This window comes from Lissotriton helveticus, chromosome 7, assembly GCF_964261635.1.
Source record: "Lissotriton helveticus chromosome 7, aLisHel1.1, whole genome shotgun sequence".
NCBI lineage: Eukaryota > Metazoa > Chordata > Amphibia > Caudata > Salamandridae > Lissotriton > Lissotriton helveticus.
In genome coordinates, this window is record NC_136068.1 from 77,936,592 (window position 1) to 77,959,388 (window position 22,797).

The 22,797-nt window shown below is 46.1% G+C and overlaps 1 protein-coding gene across 1 annotated transcript in view; it reads left to right on the top strand.

Annotated features, from left to right (window-relative positions):
* The first annotated feature begins 208 nt into the window (after positions 1–208).
* The window catches only part of ENO2 (enolase 2), a 100,614-nt gene continuing 78,025 nt past the window's right edge, over positions 209–22,797 (top strand). The window contains exon 1 of the mRNA XM_078651527.1: positions 209–316. The gene's annotated coding sequence lies outside the window, so the exon portion shown is untranslated. The remainder of the gene's footprint in view (positions 317–22,797) is intronic.

Consider the following 22,797-nt stretch of genomic DNA (forward strand, 5'->3'; position numbering starts at 1 on the left):
TCATTTTTTATTCATTCGGTTATCTTTCTTTCTTTCTTTCTTCCTGTTTCTTTTTTTTTCTCTTTCTCGTTCTGTATTTCGTTCGCTTTCTCCTCCAACTCTCTCTCTCCCTCTGCTTCGCCCCACTTCCTCCCCGCCCCCCGCTTTGCGGCATATCTGTCTCCTTGAGTTGGTGAGTCACCCCCCCACACCCCCCACAGGTCACGTGCCTCTGCCTGAGCCCGCCCCTTGCCCTCTCCATCTCTCGCCATCTCTTGCAGGAGCCCTCCGGATACCCTCTCTCTCCCTCTGAATACAGACCATTCCCTCCGCAGAGGTAAGGCGACGCTTTAAGATGGATTATAGATGCGTTTATTTGTTTACCTGCAGCTCCTAGCGCCTTGCAAGGAGCGGTGTCTTCCCTGCATAGCGCTAGAGCGTTCCCGCATCCCTGCATCTCTCGCATCAGGACCAGGGGCGGGGGAGAGCCCCGCTCCACGGGCTGCGGGGTGAACTTCGACGTCCCCAGCCCAGGCGCTCGGTACCGTGCAGTCTCTTGCCGGGAGCCCCCCCCCCTGCACGGGACAGACCCCCCCCCCCCCTTGGGCACGAGGGTGCAGTTCCCAAGCTGCCCCATGCCACCCGCGCGCATCCTCCGCCACCTTCAGGAGCAGAAACACAGGGGTGCAGTCCGTGCCCCTGGACAGCGGCACCCCCCTTCACATCTTGCAGCCCTCTCTCTTCCGATGCCCAGGCCCCCCCCTCCCCCCCACCTCCTCCACCGTCCCCCCCCCCCCCCCCCCCTCGGCAGTGACCTCCACTGAATTCACAATGTCCTTGCAGTTATCATTGGTGAAAGCCGGTGTCTGTCACTTGCTGCAGAAAGTGAAGCAGGTCGGCTGGGGGGAGAGAGGGGGGTGATTAGGGGTATGTGGAAGATTGTGAAGGGGAAAGCAAACCTCACCGGTGGAGGGCGCTCGCCCCTCACGGTTTGACAGATGCCGTGCTATGCAGCAGTCACATCCCTCTATGTCAGCGGAACCGAGGGCCCGACACTACAGAAGGTCATTCACAAACTTGCGACTGAGGGCCCCTGGTCTGACAGTCGGTAACTCTTTCTCTGTGAGGGCCCCGGCGCTGCCGCAGGTCACACCAAGTGACAGGGGTATGACTTGCTGACGTCACTGAGGGCCCAGGCCCTCGCATGCAGCCAGACCTGCGCTGTCATAACAGAGGTTTTTTTTGAGGGGGGTTGGGGGGGGGTCTTATGGCTGGGGCCTGGGTAGTTTTTTATTTTAATTTTATTTTGTGCATATTTATATAGCGCGAATTCGACCCGAAGGCAGGGTTGGATTGGGATTAAAAATCGGCCCGGGCATGCAAAAAAAAAAATCTGTCCACATTTTCATAATGCCTTTCTTCAAATCACTTTATTCAGTGTAATTTTATATTAAAAAAGGGGGAGTTAAAAAATGCAGACATTACTTTGCACTTCTGCTCAGGCACCCTGCCCCGCTCAGTATGCCTACATTAATGGGCCAGCCCAGCGTGAGAAAGCGAGTGAGACCTCTGCTGTTGCTAAATGGGAGGTAATGAGCGACCAGCTCCCTCCAGAAACGCCAATCGTACACCCACTGGGCCGCTGGCGGTATTCAAACAGAGACACCGCCCAAATCGACCCCAAGACTGTTCAAAAAGCAACCCACAGCTGGAACTCGAACCCGCCCCTCGGGTATTGCCCGAGTGCCCCCATTACCAATCCGACGCTGCCCGAAGTTATTGTAGAGCTTTACATGAGCGTGTTTTGGTAAAAGGCATATTGATTGGGGTCTTCATGGCAATATAAAACACCCCTACCAGTCCTGGATACTCTGGGTGCTCACTCACCCATACCTCACAGCCCTGGATACTTTAGGCCCTCATTCACTCTTCCTTCCCCGGATAACTTGGACATTTACACCCTTGTCCACTCATCCGTCTCTAGCAGCCAGAGACACATTGGGTACTCATTCACTCTTCTTTCCCTGGATACCGTGGGCACTCATTCACTCTTCTTTCCCTGGATACCGTGGGCACTCATTCACTCTTCCTTCCCCAGGTACCGAGGGCACTCATTCACTCTTCTTTTCCCGGATATCTTGGATACTCATTCACTCTTCTTTCCCTGGATAACTTGGGCACTCATTCACTCATCCTTCCCCAGATACCTTGGGCACTCATTCACTCTTCCTTCCCCGGATACCTTGGGCATTTACTCCCTCATCCACTCATCCGTCCCTAGCAGCCAGAGACACGTTGGGTACGCATTCACTCTTCTTTCCCTGGATACCTTGGGCACTCATTCACTCTTCCTTCCCCGGATACCTTGGGTACTCATTCACTCTTCCTTCCCCGGATAACTTGGGCACTCATTCACTCTTCCTTCCCCGGATACCTTGGGCACTCATTCACTCTTCTTTCCCCCAATAACTTGGGCACTCATTCACTCTTCCTTCCCCGGATACCTAGGGCACTCATTCACTCTTCCTTCCCTGGATACATTGGGCACTCATTCACTCTTCTTTCCCCCATTAACTTGGGCACTCATTCACTCTTCCTTCCCCGGATACCTAGGGCACTCATTCACTCTTCCTTCCCTGGATATCTTGGGCACCTACTCCCTCGGGCACTCATCCGTCTCTAGCAGCCAGAGACACATTGGGCACTCATTCACTCTTCCTTCCCCGGATACCTTGGGCACTCATTCACTCTTCCTTCACCGGATACCTTGGGCACTCATTCACTCTTCCTTCCCTGGATATCTTGGGCACTTACTCCCTCGTTCACTCATCCGTGTCTAGCAGCCAGAGACACCTTGGGTACTCATTCACTCTTCTTTCCCTGGATACATTGGGCACTCATTCACTCTTCTTTCCTCAGATACCTTTGGCACTCATTCACTCTTCTATCCCTGGATACCTGGGGCACTCATTCACTCTTCTTTCCCGGATACCTTGGGCACTCATTCACTCTTCTATCCCTGGATACCTGGGGCACTCATTCACTCTTCTTTCCCTGGATACCTTGGGCACTCATTCACTCTTCTTTCCTCAGATACCTTTGGCACTCATTCACTCTTCCTTCCCCGGATACCTTGGGCACTTACTCCTTCGTCCACTCATCCGTCCCTAGCAGCCAGAGACACATTGGGTACGCATTCACTCTTCTTTCCCTGGATACCTTGGGCACTCATTCACTCTTCTTTCCTGGATACCTTGGGCACTCATTCATAATTCCTTACCTGGATATCTGGGGCGCTCATTCACTCTTCTTTCCCCAGATACTTTATGCATTCATTCACTCTTCTTTCCCAGGATAACTTGGACACTCATTCACTCACCTTTCCCCAGATACTTAGGGCACTCATTCACTCTTCCTTCCCCGGATACCTTGGGCACTCATTCATTTTTCCTTCCCTGGATATCTTGGGCACTTATTCCCTTGTCCACTCATCCGTCTCTAGCAGCCAGAGACACATTGGGTACTCATTCACTCTTCCTTCCCTGGATACCTGGGACACTCATTCACACACCCAGCCCCGTGATACCAGCTGGAGGCTCTCCCTCGCTCGAGCAGACCCCCTCTTGCCACCACCTGACATGAAGCATTGAAGTGACTGCGAAGCGACACTGACAACCTCACAAAATAGATCATTAAACAGTATATGGTTCAGATCCTCTCACGAACAGTGCTTCAGTACCCTGGACAGCAGCGCGAGGACAGGACACTTTGACCCCCTTTAATCCTGTGTTCCGGCCTTTAATCATGGGCTCCCAGCCTTTAATCCAAAAGATTGTGCAGTCTAACTCCATAACTCCATCTGTTTTTCTTGGTAAATGCTCGCACTGTGTGTATTTTTATATAGTGAACCCCTTGCATGCTTATGATAAGCTCAACCGGCCCTCCCACAATACATAATACCCCGGGGAGTGGTGGTCCCCGGGGCTTTAGAGACCTTGCAGCCCCCCCAACCATTTTTTTTGTAGCCCCGGGGGTGACTTTGCCCTCAAGTGTACCAGGAGGTTGGCCACGCAGTCCCCCTCCCACAATACATAAAGCCCCGGGGGGGGGGGGGGGGGGGTCCCCGCTGCTTTGGGGACCGTGGACCCCTCCTCCCACCATTTTTTTGTTGCCTCAGGCGGTGATGATCCCGGGTCTAGGGGGCCCCTCTAATAATTTTGCCCCCGGTATTTAGCCCCCCGGGGGCTAATTATATAAAAAGCTCTGTTTTATTTTATTTATTTTTTACGGCAGAGTCTGCGCACCCTACACGCACCTGCTGGGTCTTTTTAAAAAAAAAAAAAAATTTGTGGAACCTAGGGGTCCTTCTGGGACCCCCTAAGCAGGTCTAGAGGGTAAAACTATTTCTAGCCTGCCCCCTTTCTAAGTTTTGCACACATATTCCACTGACTGCTTCAGCCTCGCTTCTACCGAGGCACAAAATGGATGCCAACAGTTCCTGGATTCGAATGTTGACAACCACTTGACAGCCAATTAGCATTCAGTGCGTGATCCGAAGGGTGCGCTCATGGCGCGCTTATGGTGCGCTCAGGATGTGCGGATCCACCTCGGCTATAGATATATAAATGCTTTTAACTGTACCATTTAAGCAAAAGGCACGAGTCTGAACCTCTTTGCCAAATTTGGCATCATTCCGTTCAGCAGTTCGGGCTGTAGCTGTGGCTAAAGGTCCTATGGGAAATTGCATGGGGAAAACTCGTTTTGGGACCCCCCTTTTTTCTCGGCCCCTGCTAGACGAATCACCGTGAAACTTTCAGGATAGGAGCGGACCGGAGCAGACCGTATGTTTTGAAAATTTCGCGAAGATTCATCAACCGGCGCCAAAGTTATTCCAAATAGAATGTTACGGATTTCCTATAGAAAATAGGTCCTAACTATAACTACCTACTGGCGACCGCCAGTAGGTAATATATATATATTCAAAGAAACAACTTATAAATCACAAAGTTGACTCGAGCCCAGGTCCTTTTAGCGTGTTATTTATTCACACACGGAATGCCAAACAACACCCGACGCGTTTCGGTGCAGCCGCACCTTGGTCACGGGTAACGGTGTTTACAGACAATTACATTTTTAAAGTCAAAAAATATAAACATAAACGTAGGACTACTCGTCCTCACACCAGTGTTAGTTCAACCACAGTTATGGCGGCCATATTTGAATGTGTAATTGGACACAGATATAATATACATTATACAATATGTACAAAAGAAACTGTATAAGGATCGCAGAGATTAATGTAACTTTAAATTAATTTGTTACAATTTACTCAAAGATTAAACCCTTATGTCAAATCAAAAAGTTTTTTCAAACGTTTCTCAAGATTGAGCCCAAGTGGGCGAATGTACCCAAGCTCAGATACCATCAGGTCGCTTGGTCTTCCATCCTGAGCCATGTTGGGCTTCTGCAAGCTGGAAATTAAAGGTGAAAACGAATGCTGAGTGGGTGTTTTCAATTGCTTGGCAACTTCTTTTGGAATATTTTGTGGCCTGCCATGGTCACGAAAACACTCCACCGCTCGTGAGCGGGTCCTTGTGTCTGACACAATTCAGGCACAATGAAGGAACAACATACTTTCCAGTAAGCGCAAGTAAAGAAGCACAAGTGGCCCGGGAAGACCAAGCGACCTGATGGTTAACAAAATTGGAGAAAAGGAAAAGCGCAACCACTAAGGCAAGATAAAAGACTACACCTACCATAATGCTCTACTGAGACACGCCCATAGGGGGCGGTACTTGGAACTAATAACACCTGCAAAACGAAGCGCTGATGTTCCTGCCCCATTTTGCCAAGCCTGTGATCAAGGGGAGAAGTGTCCCAGAAACGCGTAAGGCAGAACGGCAAAAAAGATGCAAAAACGCTTTTAATCCAGAGCCATGTTGGGCTTCTGCAAGCTGGAAATTAAAGGTGAAAACGAATGTTGAGTGGGTGTTTTCAATTGCTTGGCAACTTCTTTTGGAATATATATATATATATATATATATATATATATAACAACGAACCACCGGAGATATTGGCAATTCATCTTTTATTGTCCTCAAATGATGCATTTCGGGCACCACTTTCCCTTGATTACATATTCGAGAGAGCCGTACACCATATTTTTTAAATGCAGTGAACTCAAACCATGTGTTAAAACGGAAGTGATAAACATAGAAAACTTGCACCTTATTCTGCTGGTTATAGAGTCTGTTTTCCTAACCTCTACCATAGTGGCTTATCAATAATCAAAAGCAGTTTTGTAAATGGCAATGTAATATACATAATTCAAATGGAATAAACAGTATGAGTTAATATGTGCCTGCAAACAGATGATATATACACAAGATGATAAATAGATTTAAAAATTGATTTAAAACACCTTCAAGTAAAATGCATCATAATAAAATATATTTGTATAAATACAATAAATAGGGAATTCCATGGTGCATTAATCCATATTTCAGAAGTCTTAATATTATTCATGACCCACAATATTTGTGCAAACCATCGCAACTCATACTGTAAACCATCACACTGTGTAAACAATAAACCAAATATATTATATCTTTTGACATATATTCCTGCTTGAATGCTGGTACATTAGGATAAATCCATACTAAGTCACCTCTTCACCATCTTATTGGGATAAATCCCAACAATAGGCACAATCGAAAACCTTCGGAATTTCTTCAAAAAGTGCTGAGTGCTAAAGTGCTACCCTGTGTGCATATGACAAACATTATTAAAGTGCAAGTGCAGAACATATACCATCGTTAAAATCTAATTCACAAAAAGCATGTATAAAAAATGTGAGCCATTAAATAATTAAATCCAATTAAAATTGAATAAAAATCCATTAAATTCAATTAAAATTAAAATCAATTAAAGAAGGGCAGCATCGAAAACTGTTCTTATTTACAAAACCTAATTAGTAGTAAATACAGAAGTCATGGGAAACCAAAATACCAAACATCCAGAAGAACTTCATAGGCCCGGTTTTGGTTTGTTCCAACGATTTCTTATAAAAAGTGATGCAAGTACTCCGTGTTATTAAGACCATGTGGGAACTTACTATCAAGCTCTACGATCATTCTAGACTCCATCTGCCTTAGAACTCTTTCTCTGTCTCCCCCTCTACGAAGTTTTGGAAAGGTCGCCACTACAAAATAACTCAAGCAGTTGAGATCATTATTGTGTACCTGCTTGAAATAGCGAGCCACCGGATAGGTCGAGTCTTTATTCACGATGGCTCGCAAATGCTGTAAGTTTCTGACATGCACCTGCAACTTGGTGCTGCCCACATATCTTAGGCCGCAGGTGCATCTCGGAAGGTATACCGCAAATTCCCTGCAATTGGGGGATCCCCGAATTGCTATTTTGTCTGGGCTAAAAGGTGTAGAGTAGTGTGTAGTGTTTATCCCAATCTTGCATGCTCTACAAGTAGAGCATTTGGGAAAACCTTGTGTGGGTTGCAACCACATTTTAGCAGCGGACAACTCAGGGCTTGATTTAGCAATTTGTGTGCGCATAGATGTACCTTTACTGTAAGTGACGACCGGTTGGGTAGGTAATCTGGGAGGCAATACCCCATCTGGGAGGACAATTGGCCAATTGCGCCTGATGATGGACCGAATCTTTCTCTCTTGCTTGCTGAAGGTAGTAATTCACCAAGGGGCTTAGCTTGCGTCATTGGACAATTCCTTATTTGTACTTGTACTAAGCAAGGATTCCCTGTTTCTCTCATTTGTTTTATTAACTGCCTCTCTCAAGATGTCTTCACTATATCCCCTTTGCCTGAATCTGCAAAGAGCCTCTTCTGTACATCTTTCTAAATCCCGTTCTGTGCTGCAAATCCTTTTTAGATGTAACAATTCCCCATAGGGGTTTTTCTTAATCAAACGTTTAGGGTGAGCACTGAAAAATAGTTATTATGTAAACACCATGAGACCAAACTTAAGAGCATTTTGTTTTATATATATGTGTGTATATATATATATATATTTATATATATATATATATATATATATATATATATATATATATATATATATATATATATATATAAATATATTGCACCAAAAATTCCTCGCAATCGCGCTTCAGCGGGGGAAGACGAGCCACTCCAGTTTGCTCAAGTAAGTCAATTTCATTGTAGATGGCAACAAAAAAGATGCCTTTCGACCTCTCTTGGGGTCTTTGTCACATATATATACACACACACGTCCCTCCCGTTCACTACGGAGGCAGGACTGGTCTCACGGTCCACATTTGCAAGAGGAAGGGCTCAAGGCCTAGACGGTATTCCTCTTGATTTGTTTGTTCAGGGCACTGATGCCTGGGTTGACTATATAGTAGCTTTATCAAGTGTGATTGCATTGGGAGCATCCATTCCTGAATCTTTCCAGGGCACCGAAGTTATACCGGTAAATAAGAAAGGCGACAAGTCTTTACCGGTCAAGTATAGGCCCATTAGCCTTATTGATTGTGTTCAAAAAGTCTTTTCTCATTTAATTCTGATAAAAAATCCAACGTGGATATCAGATTGGGATATTATAAGCCTGCTTCAAGCGGGTTTCCGACAAAACCTCGACTATAATCCAGGTTTTTCGGTTTGTTATACATTTTTGAAAGACTCTTTTGATCTGCAAGGGCAACTTAGTTGTTGACTTTGTTGACCTAAAATCTGCCTTTGACCTGGTTCCGTGCTTGAGGCTGTGGCAGGTTTTGAAGGCAGGGGTATGCCTCGCGATACTCTGTCACTACTGATTAGTCTACATGAGAATAACTATAACCCTCAGAAGGGTGTTACAGGGCCAACTGACCGACAAGTTCCCAGTGCTGCAAGGTATTCTGGCGTTCTGGCACCCACTCTCTTCACTTTGTATATAAATAGTTTGGTTAACTATCTTTCTGACTCCCTAGCGGAAGTCCCTGTTATAGCTAGCCCCAAATCCCTATATTGCCATTTGCAGATTACACTATTTAATATCGAAACTCCGAGTGGCGTGCAAATTGCTCTTTACAAATGTGTTGCCTTCTGTCATGTTTGTGGTTTAGAAATCAACGCAGATAAAGTGAAATGTAAGGTGTTTAGATACCATCAAAAAGTTAATGGAAAGTTGATGCTAGTGGATAAGGCCCTCGAGAGTGTTGATTCGTTTGATTTCCCAAGGATCAACCTTTCGGCCAATATGTCATGGTGTCTACATATCAATAGGGCTTGCTTGAAGCACAGACAGACTGTTGGCGCTATCCTGAAAGAACATCAGGGTTCTTTCACTAAGCCAAGAGCACCAGCTCTACAAGTTTATGATGACAAGGCCCTTGGCTTGGAACTATATGGTGCAGAGCTGTGGGGCTTTGCTGACGTCTCTGTGTTGGAGTGATCAGAGAACAGTTTTTTAATATCACTGACCTCCCTTCCATCAAGTACGCCATTGCACCCTCTATTTCTGGACATGTGGGTTTAAAGGTAGCCCTCAATGCACCCTTGCAGCCCCTGCAATTCTGGCAAAGATTTTGGGCTACTCTAGACCTGGCCCACTATGCTGCTGCCTTAAAAGACATCATTAAGTTAGATAGATTTCACAAAATTCCCTGGTAGACCTCAACCAAATAATTGTTGGTTTCTCTTGGCTTTGGGGGTATTTGGCACCACCCGACTGAACCCCAAATTCCCTCCAAAGAGGTGCTAAAAATAGAATATTGGACATTTATGTTGCAGAGGGAGGAGCAAAATATTGCAGGCACTTCACTGACGGGGAATTTTTGATGTTTAGATCAGTGTATGTCTAGAAAAGTACTGGGACTTGATTACGGTGCCTTTAGACCATCAATTTAGAATAGGGTCACTCCCTCTGAAATCCTTCACTGCATAATGGTGGGGATCTGTCTCTGGGAATTGCTCCTTCTTTCTTGATCAAACCAAGTCTGTACCACATGTGCTATTTGCATGCCCGGCTTATGTCCAGCCATGCTCCAAAATGGCTGGCACCCATTTGCAGACACCTGGGTACATCTAGCCACTGAACCGCTTTGAGGCTATTGAGATCGGAGCCCTCCGTACTCTTTGCCTGTACAGTTGCAACATTTTTGGGGCTGATGTGGGCGAAGTGAAGAACTGCCATAGAATAATTATGATTTTTATATTGATTTTAGGATAGCGGTGCACTGGTACTGGTCTTATCAATGTTTTAATTTTATGTCGTTTTGAACAGTTTGTGAATTACATTTTTGATTTTAACTTGGCATTGTGACACTTCCTCGTTAACAATGCAATACTGTGTGCAAATTTTCTTTATATACTTATTTATTATATTTTATCGAACTTTTATGGCTGTGCTGGAATAAAGTTATCTTTGATTTGACTTGATATATTTAATTTAAGAAAAGACCTCGAGTTGGACATTGCCGATTTCCTTACAGTAATGTAGCCGTGTTACAGTGCCTCTCACTCCACCCTGACAGTGTCCTGCAAAGCAGCACACTTGTCCTTTGACCTCGCCTCCAAAGGTGAACCAAGGAAGCTTTTGGTGGGTCTTGTGTGGTCTTATAAGTGACACTATCTCTTCTGTGAATGACTCGGAAGCTCGGGTGCTGCCATCTCTACAGGTGTCTCTTTACACGTGTGGCTACAGATATGTTAGGGGGCTTTGGCTGCAGCCAGGAGATGGTGGGATAAAATGGCGTCGGAGGTTGGGTGTGGGACAGAGGCGCAACTAGAGCCAAATTTCGGGGGGGAGGGGGCTAAGAAAAAATTTCGGGGGGGCTGAGAAAAAATTTCGGGGGGGGAGGCTCAACCTTTAATCAGGAATATATGATTTTTCCACGAAGACAAGTTCCACGCATGGCATTACCACGCGAACTTTAGTTCGCATGTGTCTTCACCACGCAGCATTTGACAACGCATGTTTTTACTCCGCAAAATGAACGTTACGAAACATCTCACGTCTCATTTAAATTTACATAACGATGCTGATAGGCTACATGCAGTACGAAGGAAAAGATCGATGTTTTAAAGAATTAAAAACAACAGATTCCCTTACATTTTTTTTTTATATTTTTCATAATGCGCTTAAATAATACCATAATTAATAAAGTTTAGATTCTTATCTGACCCCTGTACGTCTTTCCCCATCAGCCCTTTCTTCCACCGACCACGGAAACAAGCGTCAAAACACGTCTATCAAAACTGTGAAAGGACTTCAATTATGACGTACACGTCTCCTTGTTGGTGAGGCTATTTCCTTGTTCGTTTTTTAAGTTTTCTTATTTATTTATTGTTATCCGCTTGTATTTTTTTTGGGGGGGAGACCCCCCCAACCCCCCCTAGCCCCCCCCCCAACTCCCCCTAGCCCCCCCAGCCCCCCCCCCCAAGCCCACGCAGATCGTACAGGCAGAACGACACGAAGGAATACCACTCGCGTGGTAAAGACGGACGTTGAAAGCATACGCGTGGAAAAGACCTTTTCGTGGTGAGTGACGCGTGGTAAACGTTATGCGGGGTAATTCCTTCGTAGTAAATGATGTTTCCCTTTAATCAGTAGGCAGAGTGAAGCTGCAGGGGCTCTTAGAAGGGGTGAAACAACAGCAAGGCCTAATTAACATTCAAATGGTCTTGTAAAGACCTGTGAAACGTTCGGGTGCGGCCCTGTGTGTGCCCGGGATCTGTCTCATCCCGGGCTGCCACACACAACGGGGGGGGGGCTCAAGCCCGGTGAGTCCAATGGGTGTTGCGCGCCTAGTGTGGGATGACTCTGGCAGTAGGCTGGGTGTTAAACGGGTTGGGCAGCCCTGGCAGTAGTCTAGGTCTTATATGGTTAGACGTCCCTGGTGGTAGGCTGGGTGGTAGGTGTTTTGGACGGTCCTGACATCTGGGTGTTAGATGGGTTGCACGGTCCTGGTGGTGGGCTGAGTTTTAGGTGGATTGGGCAGCTCTCGGGGTTTTCTAAGGTTTAGATGGTATGTAGAGCTCTGCGGGTATGCTGGCACTTAAGACGGGGTGGACTGTCTTGGTGGTAGGCTGGGCTTTAGACCGGTTGGACAGTCCTGGTAGTAGGCTGTGTCTTAGATGGGTTGGATGTCCCTGGTGGTAGGCTAGGTGTTAGATGTGTTGGCTGTATCTGGTGGTAGGCTGGGTGTTAGATGGGTTGGAAGTCCCTGGTTGTTTGCTGGGTGTTAGATGGGTTGGTAGTCCCTGGTTGTTTGCTGGGTGTTAGATGGGTTGGAAGTCCCTGGTTGTTTGCTGGGTGTTAGATGGGTTGGAAGTCCCTGGTGGTAGGCTGGGTGTTAGATGGGTTGGAAGTCCCTGGTGGTAGGCTGGGTGTTAGATTGGTTGGAAGTCCCTGGTTGTTTGCTGGGTGTTAGATGGGTTGGAAGTCCCTGGTGGTAGGCTGGGTGTTAGATGGGTTGGCTGTATCTGGTGGTAGGCTGGGTGTTAGATGGGTTGGAAGTCCCTGGCAGTAGTCTAGGTGTTAGCTGGTTGGACGTCCCCGGTAGTAGGCTGGGTGTTAGATGGGTTATACGTCCTTGGTGGTAGGCTGGGTGTTAGATGTGTTGGACAGGCCTGGTGGTAGGCTGGGTGTTAGATGGGTTATACGTCCTTGGTGGTAGGCTGGGTGTTAGATGTGTTGGACAGCCCTGGTGGTAGGCTGGGTGTTAGATGGGTTGGACGGCCCTGGTGGTAGGCTGGGTGTTAGATGGGTGTACATCCTTGGTGGTAGGCTGGGTGTTAGATGCGTTGGACAGCCCGAGTGGTAGGCTGGGAGTTAGATGGGTTGGATGGACCGGGTGGTAGGTTGAGTTTTAGTTGGGTTGGATGTCCCTGGCGATAGGCTGAGTGTTACATGGGTTGTACGGCCATGGCAGGAGGCTGGGTGTTAGATGCGTTGGACGCCCTGGTGGTAGGCTGGGTGTTAGATGCGTTGGACACCCCTGGTGGTAGGCTGGGTGTTAGATGCGTTGGACACCCCTGGTGGTAGGCTGGGTGTTAGCTGTGTTGGAAGGTCCTGACAGCTGGGTGTTAGCTGGGTTGAACAGTCCTGGTGGTGGGCTGGGTTTTAGGTGGGTTGGATAGCCCTCGGGGTTGGCTACGGGTTAGATGTGATGTACAGCTCTGCGGGTAGGTTGGCTTCTAGACGGGGTGGACTGTCTTGTTGGTAGGCTGGGCAATCAACAGGTTGGACAGTCCTGGAGGTAGGCTGGGTCTTATATGGGTTGCATGTCCTTGGTGGTAGGCTGGGCGTTAGATGGGTTGGATGGCCCTGGCGGTGGGCTGGGTGTTAGGTGGATTGGACGACCCTGGTGGTAGGATTAGAAGGGTAGGCTGGCTCTGTAAGTTGGATGAGTGAGGTTTGAGGGAAATGAGGGGCTCAGAGGTAGGCTGAGGACAGGAGAGCTCTGGTGGTAGACTGGCTCTGTAGGTAGGCTCTGTAAGGATTAAGAGGCGTGAAGGGCTCAAACGTAGTAGGAGTGTTAGATGGGCAGTAAGGCCCTGAATTTTTTTGGGTGGGATGTAAGGGAAACGAAAGTCCTGGAGATAGGCAAAGGAGGAAAGCCCTACAGGTACATGCAGCAGAGGTTGAGGTGTCAAAGGTCCAGCAAGTAGGCTATGGCTATTACCAGAGGTAGAGGTCCTAGTAGGCTCTGAGAGGTACAAGGGTAGGCAACCCTGGGAGTAGAGGCGAGTAGGAGTAGGCAGGAAAGAGGGATCAGGGCCATGAAGTAGGCTTGATGGGATTGTAAGAGAGGAGTATTTTTCAGGAACCTAAAACAGGCCCTATGTAGTAATTTTACAGCCTACTGGTAGAAGCAGAAAGGCCAAAACAGCAAACTACAATACCACATAAGACTAGCACAAGAAGTGCAGAAAAGCCATCCATGGGCAAACAGGGATCACATACAGGTGACCAGAGACTAGACATAAACACAGACACAAATCAAACCACAAAACCAGACGGGAAGGTAGACCTCCAGCTGTGGCCCACACAATTGCCCCTCGTCGTCGTCTGTCGAAATCCCCCTCACCCGGCCCCACTGCTCTTACCTGCACGCGTCACAGCTGCCTACAGTGTGATTCCCTAGAGAGTGAGGAACACTTCCGGGGGAGAAAATTACAGAGGAAACTATGAGTCACCCTTATTGAAATGCGGGAAAACAGCAGAAAAAGCAGAAAAGCGAGCTTGAGCATTTCACAGAAAACAAGCATTGGCAAAGCCATTTGGTCTCTCCTTTGGAACCTACTTTGCTAATGACGGGACTGCTGTTGGAGTCATTCCATAGGTGTGTCCATGTGTAATCAAGCCCATGGCTAAAGAATGTCAAAGGTGCCATTTTCTTTTATTTCTCACTGACCAATCTAAGATGATGGATGCCACTTAAATCAGTAAAAAATATATATTGTGGGAAAACACTTTCGGGGTGGGCCAGCATCGATTATGTGCCTGACCCTCACAATAATTTGTTTTTAAAGAATGGTGGTGTGGTGGGTGGTCAACAGAGGAGCCAGTGGGGGAGAAAGTGTGTAAAGGCAATGTAATAGGGGTCTGAGAGCATGAGGGGAGAGCAACATGTAGGTGAAGCAGACGAGGGAGGCAACGACACAGAGGGCTGGGGGAGAACCACGCGAGGGAAACAACAGCATCGAGATTGGGGAGGAGAAGCACACTGGTGAGAGCGAGCATCAGAGTCTGGGAGAAGAAGCAAGCAGATGAGGGAAAGCAACTCAAAGCGCAGGGAGGAGGAGCACGCACAAGAGTGACAGCTGGAAAACACATGCACTCTCATAGAGTACTTAACTAATAAAGAAAAAGTAGTTCCCTAAAAGTGAGCAGTGGAAGGACACAAGTAAAGAGGCTATGCTCAGGCTTTGGGGGGTAGGGGGAATACAAACAAAAAAGAACAAGGCAGGCCAAATCGGTAAAGAAGCAATCAAATGAATGAGACATTAAAGCCGGCAAATGGTGTGCAATGGCCGGGTTTTAAGCCTATGTCAGTTTGTTGCCAGCTGACAAAAGGTCTTTTAGAAACAGACAACTTGCAGTGTCTGGTAGGCATGACCTTAAAATTGCAGACTTTGCTGCTGATAAACTGCCCTGTTTCACTGTGCATGTGGTAGCATCAGGCTTGAGGGCAAGCCCACACAAAGGGAAAGAAACGTGGCATGAAACTCAGTCAAACTGGCAAGGACTAGAATTTACATGGAACATGACCTTAAAGTGGAAAAATCAAGTATATCTAAAAGAGATTAGAAGCATTCCACCCATAACATTTTGGGGGTTTGATGTACTGCCCGAAGAGGCAAGTGTATGCCCAGACATGGGTCCCGTGCTCGCTGTGTCACTGGAACCAAGCTACACCCAACTGACAAGCCCCATTCAGGGTAAAACCAGTCTTGGACAGTGGCGGCTGATTCCTTTAGAAAATGGTGCGGCGATCAGGCGGGCACTCCAGGAATGCCCTTAGGCGCCACCCCAAAACTCTTATTGGTGGTCTATTACAAACAGTGTTTATAATGGGCCAAAATTAAAAGCTCAGGAGTTGGGGCTGAAGGCAGTGCGAGTTTCTCACACTGCCTAGCAGTGTGTAGAAAGAAAGAAAAAGTACAATAAATGAAAAAAATAAAAATGCACTTACCTACTCCAGTCCTCTCTGGTCCTGAAGTTTGGTAGTAAGGGGTCTCTGAGCCAACTCCCCTAAGCAATCCAGATGCTGCTTTCATGCAGTAAACCAGCATAAGAGAAGTGCCAGGATTGGTTGGAGCGGGCTAGCTCAGTGCTCCTGCAGGCACTGGAGGCCTGTGTCTGATTCCAACCCAGCTGTTTAAAGTGCGCATGTCAGGCTGGCCGTTGCAAGACGCCTGGACAAATTGACATGCACAGTTTAAACTTTAGGTGTGCACCATTCCTCCTCCCTTGCTGCCACTCAGCAGTGATGGCCTTGCCCCAACACTTGGCTTGGGCTGGCCTGAGAAATAAAATGGTCATAAAATCATTTTATTACTGTTTAATTTGTCATGTTTGCTGTGCTGGCAGCAGGGTGGGCGAGGCTCCTCTGGCCTCACGGAGGCACCGCTACTGGTCTCTGGTACATGGAGTACGTGACCTGGCAGCTCGGGTTGAACTCTTCCTATTGGAGCAGGGTCAAGACTGATTTGCATATAGTTAGGTTCAAACTGAGATGGCATGGTAGGTAAAAGAATGATGGCCGAGCAATCGCCAGTGGTTAGACTTAATGCAAGCATTCCTCCCATCACCTTTTGCATAATTGCTGTATATTGTATTGCCAACTGTAATTTTGGAAATGTTTGCAATATTGTTGGTCACCTGATGGTTTCTCTTCGGGAAAACCTCTGCTCAACACAGTAGGTCTGAGATGGTGATGGTGACAAGCCAATGATAAAGGCTGAAGGATTGATAGGTCCATTGTGAAATATATGTCCGAAGCAATAAGTTTGATCTGTTTATTAGAAAAAGTTACAAGAAAGGCAGTATGCCTAACCGATTTATTGTGAATAGCTTATGTTAAAACTAATATGTCTTTAACTGTGAATTGCTTTTGTAATGCATTAAAGCGTGTAGACAGGAATTTCATTACATGTAGGCAATGGCTTTTCTGTTAGTTACCCCCTCTGACAAGTCCTGGGGGCAGAAGATTTGCCCTGTCAGAATCCTTGTTGTGCCCTCTCAGTGGGGGGTGCACACTGTTTTACTAAAAGTAGTTTTGTGCATATTTGTAATTTCATGACTGTATACAGGATTATTGCCTTTTGGGAAAGATTATGCTCAATACAGTAGATCTTTAAGTGGTCATTGCTTTTACACTGTGACGGTACACAGGTACTGAGGTACATCGGTTCGCATAGACTTCTTGTAGTAGTCGAGTGATTTGGCTACCACCTGACAAACCTTGGGTATAGAAGATGTTCTGTTTGATAATCCTTGGTGACGTTGGGCCCGATTCACAGAACTAACTTAAGACAAAATCCTAAACTTACAACTTTTGGTATTCACAGAAGGCATTTAGTAGTAGTAAAGTTAGGATTGTGTCTTAAATTTGACTTAAGACAGACTTAAGACAAAATCCTAACTTAAATCTGTCTTAAGTCTTTCTTAATTCTGGCTTAAGTTTGTCTTAAGTTTGTCTTAAGTCTGTCTTAAGTTTGTCTTAAGTTTGTCTTAAGTCTGTCTTAAGTCTGTCTTAAGTCTGTCTTAAGCAAACTTAAGACAAAATCCTAACTTTACTGCCAATAAGTGCCTTCTGTGAATATCAAAAGTGGTAAGTTTAGGATTTTGTCTTAAGTTAGTTCTGTGAATCGGGCTCTCTCTTAGGAGTTTGTATATTGTTTTGCCAATGGCCATTCTTCCATATGTATAATTTAATGACTATATGCCTGATGGTTACCATGTTGGAAAGCTTATGCGCAAGTAGTAGGCCTGAGCTGGTTATGGTCTCAAACAAACGGGAGCAAAGAGGGAAATAGGAAAAAAGGGGGAGCTCTCTACTCAAGACAACACAATAACAAAACAAAAAAATTCCACGAGTGAATTAACCCCATCGCTGCTGCCGACGTTCAACGGACGTCGTGTGCACTACCTCGGTAGTGCTGCGCACGTCCGTTGAACGTCCCGGCCCTGCCCGCACAATAGAACGTTCCGCACTAGCACGGAACGTTCAGCGCAGGCAAGGGGTTAAGGCTCCTAACATAGAACCTGACTGTATGGGGACTAGTCAGAGGTCGTGGTGGTTGCTTACGTGAGGTGACTTCTACTTTGTTTAGCTGTAAAATTAAGCAGCTAGTATGACAGTGTTCTTTTAAATAGGCTGTGAACACCCCTGGTCTGGACCAGGTTGTGATTATACTGGCTGGTCCTCATACAGTGGCATTCTATGTTTGAGGCCTTAATCCACTTGTGAAAAGGAGCAAAAAAAATTCAGTGGTGTGGGAAACAGTTTTTTTTGTTATGGTGTCAAGCCAATGATTAAAGCTGTAGATCTGACTGGTTCACTCGGATTTGTTTTTACATTAGGACCCGTAGGTCTGCTCTGTTTATTATAAAAAGTTACAACAAAGGCAGGCAGTAGCCCTTACAGATTTGATTGAGAAAAGCATAATGGGCAGTTATTAAACTGTGATACTTTAGACAGATATTTGTTACTGGGACTCTCTTTGGTTACCGCAGAAGGCAATGGGTTTGGTGTTGTTTATTTCTCTGACAAACCCTTGGGTAGAAGATTTGTACTATGATTATCATTGGCCCTCTTAAGTGGATTTAAAGATTGTTCTTCCGGCTGTAATTGGGTACTTATTTTTAGTTTTATCACTCTTCACCTGAAGATTGTCTTGTGGGAACGCATTTGCTTAATACAGTAGGCCTGAGATGGTTATGGTGACAAGCCAAAGATAAATGCTGTGGGCCTCATTGGTCAATTGGGAAATGTTATAACGGAGGCCATTGGTTGATCTGTTTATTCTGAAATGTTAAGACAGAAGCAGTAGAGCTGATTTATTTATTGTGAATGTTTGGTAAGGCCAGTAGACTTTTAAGATTGTATTTTTATTACACTGTGTTAAAGCCTGTAGACAGGTATTAAGTTTCAGGTGATCTCATAATTTACCCCGTAGCATGGTGTTCAATACCCCCTCTCACAAACCCTTGGCGTAGAAAGTTTACACTGTTAGAACCCTTGTTAGGCCCTCATAAGAGGAGTTGCACATTTTTTGCCAACTGTGATTTTGTGTTTATTTATAATTTCATGACTGCATTCCTAATGGGTGTCTTGCGGGAAACCTTATGATCAATAAAAAACACCTGAGTTGGAAATTACCTCAGTTTCACCTGACTTAGTTGCCCACCAGGCTCTAGAAACAAGCAATTCCTTCAAATCTATACACACGTCTACAGCGGGCCTTTAGATCAGCCCTATTCTACCATGAGTCTATTACAGTGTCATTCCAATTCTGCTTCTACCTGCGGTAGCAACCAGCATGGGCCTGTGAGTCAGCTCACTTCAGCCATTGGCTCTATTCATCTGTGAGTGATGGCATTTTGCCTGATCACATGGGCACATCCATCTGTAAATACGCAGGCTTCAGTGCAGGAGTTGGTGAGCCAGTACTTTCTCCCCTTTTATAATTCCCCTTTCACTTCTTTCTTCCTCCTTTTTTCTATTTTGCTTCTGAAGAGTGACAGAATGGATGTATGATGTCTTATTGAGCACCTAAACTCATCAGTGACTAAAGAGGCACTTTCATGTATAAGCCACACCTATTTGCATTGCCAGTGCTTGTTTGTTTAGGAAGGGCCTGCTCCTTGTATGCTATAGTCTTGCATAAAGGTGTGGACTTTGAACTCTGAAAGTGTGATCAAGAAAGACAAAAGGCCTCTACGGCCCCTTCTCGTTGCACAAACAGGCTCTGCAGTTACACCCCTCGGCCCTACAGTCTATAAAAGGGGGACGCCTCGGGAAGTCTGATCAGCAGCCCTTTGAGAGTAAAGGCTTTAGGGCCATATGTATCAACATCCTCATTTGCGATGTTTTAGAAATCGCTATTTGAGAATTGCAAAATGGGATATATTAAAGAAATCGCAATTTTTTTGCAAATTCTTAGTATTCCTTAATTGCGATAAGCAAATTGCGAAATCGCAATTAAGGAATACTTTCCCATTCATTTCTATGGGCCAGGAGGCCCATGGGAATGAATGGGAAGTCATTCTCAATTTGCAATTCGCAATTTGAGAATCGCAAATTGAGAATAATTTCAAGGGTGCATGGGTGTCATAAGGACACCCTGATGCACCCCTGAAACGAACATTTGTGTGCATATGGTGCACATACATGCCCTAAGGGCATGTATGTGCGCCACATGGCACCTTCACAAATGCCAAAAAGTGCTTTTGTGAAAGAAATCGCAAATTAACACCAACTTGAAGTTGGTGGTAATTTGCGATTTCTTAAGGAGAAATCGCAAATCTTGAGTGCTTCTGCATAGCATTTAAGGAATCGCATTTTGCGATTCCTTAAATGCTTACGCAAAGTTAAGGAAGCGCAAATTTTGCGATTCCTTAAATTTGCGATGCGATTATCCTCATACATACCTTTTTGCGAATTTTTAGTCGCAAATGCTGTTTTTTTGCGATTCGCAGCGTTTGCGAATCATAATTCGGTTGATACATTTGCCCCTTATTGAATTCTTAGGGACCCTCCTTACCTCAGTGCCTGGATCTCCACCCACAGGGATGCTTGCAGTGAATTAGCACTGACTGCAGAAGCTCTCCTCGCCCTCCATCTTCTGCACATCAAACCAGAGGCGTCCTAAATGAATGCCACTCTGATTTATAATTAATACCGTGAGCCACGCTTGAGGTTGTACATCAGTAGACATCCGCTGCCGCATTCGCAGACTTTCCTGCCAATGCTTACATCGAGCCGTTACTTAACGCTTCCACTCCATGTGCCGACCGGCAGGGCCGGCTTTAGGGCAGTGCGACTGGTGCGGCCGCACTGGGCGCTGACCTGTGGAGGGGGTGCTGTGACCTCAGGGGGGCGCTGTGTTTAGCAATATCTTATGATAGGAGAGATGAGGGGCACTTTTGCAGGTGGTAGGGAGAGAATCCGAGGAGTCGGTCATGGGACATTGGGGCGCCAAAAGTGATTGTCGCACCGGACGCCACCAGCGCTAAAGCCGGCCCTGCCGACCAGCTCTCCTTGCTGACGCGGTGGTATAGTGGTACCCCGGAAATGGACAGACAACTGGCCGTACTCTAGCACCGATCAAAGTACCTAATGTAGCACTATCTTCACATGCAAATAATGCTTTTTCTCTCTACATTCTGGCATCCTCAAAGTGCACGCTGTCTCAAAAAATGTCCTCTATGTTCCTTAGGCAAGAGATGTGAGGGAAATGAATGTCCCAGGGTACACTAGGGGTTAGCTCAATAGGAAAGGCCCAGAGGTAGGTGCAGGGGCTATGGGGTTGAGGGTAAGAAGGTTCTGCAGGTAGCATATGAATATTAAGAGGGAGTAGAGGTCCTGGTATGCTGGGAGTAGACTCCAGTAGGAGTAGGCGCGAAAGAGGGATGAGGAGGCTAGCCAACACGCTCAAACGACAAAATTAGAAATGAAGATAGACATTCAATGTAATTCACTAGAGACTGAGGGACACTTCCGGGGAAGAAAATTACAGAGGAATTATCTGACTCACCCTTATTGAAATGCACAAGAACAGCAGAAAGGCGTGATCCTGCATGCCACAGAAAACAAGCACTTGCAAAGCCAATAGGTCTTGCCACTGGCTTTGCCACTGCTTTTGGTGATGCTGAACACCATTGGTTAAATGCAATGTTTTTTGCCAGTGCTGGTTAATATCACCCCAAAAAAAGCACAATGACATGACTTCTGTCAAAGTCATTCCATAGGTGTATGCATGTGTTATATTATACATGCACGTGCCTCCAGAATGACACGTGCATTTTCTTTTATTTGTTATTGGCTTATCTAATATGATAGCTGCCACTTAGATTGGTCAATAAAAAAATGAAATTGTAAGTGTGCGAAAGCACTTTCGTGGAGGGTCAACAGCAATTTGCCTGCTGGCCTTTTCGACATTTTTAAAAAGGACGGTAGTAGTGTCGGTTGGGCAACGGAGGAGATAGTGGGGCAGTAAGTGTGGGAGATGGCAGTGGAATGATGGGTTGAGGGTACGAGGGTAGAGCAACATATAGGGGAATTACAATAGGGAGGAGCAACACAGAGGGCTGCAGGAGAAACACAAGAGGGAAACGGCAACGCAGAGCCTAGAGAGGAGAGGCGCAGAGAAGCACACAAATGACAGAGAGCAGCATGGAGGAAGAAGCAAACAGATGAGATAAAGCAATGCAGAGTGCAGAGAGAAGGCGAGCGCACGAGAGAGACAGCTGAAAACACATGCATTCTCATGCAGTGCTTAAGCAAAAAATAGTTCCATAAAAGTGAGCAGTGGAGGGACAGAAGTAAAGAAAGAGGCTATGCTCCGGGTTGGGGGGAGGATGGAACACAAACACAAAATGGACAAGGCAAGTCAGAACGAATATGAAGCAAGCAAATAAGAAAGACATTAAAGCCGACAATGGTGTGCAATGACCAGGTTTTGAGCCCCTGTAAATGTGTTGTACACTGACAATAGGTGTTTTAATACCAGACTGTTTTCTCTGCCCTTAGCATTGCAAACTATGTCGTTGATAACTATCCGGCTCCACAGTGCCTGTGACAGCATCAGGCACGAGGGCAAGTCCACACAAAGTGAAATAAATGAAGTATGAAGCTCACTTATCCTGGCAATGGCTAAAATCTGGCACGAAAACTGATTTTTGCTTGAAACGTCTGATAGTCACCTCTCTTTTTTCCTTTCAAATGGCTCTCTTCTACCTTCCCTTCTGGTGCATGCCTCTCGCCTCTGAGCAGACCCACCACATGCATAATTGTCTTTTTCTCTGTTAATGTATTTCTGCAAATTGCCCACAACTCAGTTTGAAGATCACAACCAGTGTTTAATTGGAGCAGGTGCTTTCAGGTGCTCAGCACCGGCACTTCTTTCACAGGGCCGGGGCTACAATTTCTGACCCTGCAGGCGGTGGTCTCAATGTTATTTGTTCAAATTCAAAATAAAAAGAATAACATACATTGCATGGTGACTGGCTGGTAAATGTTCATAAACAGGCCAGCATACGCCTGTCCTGGCAGGCATGATTGTTTATCACCACGTTAGCGATGATGTCATCACGCCGATCACAAATCCAA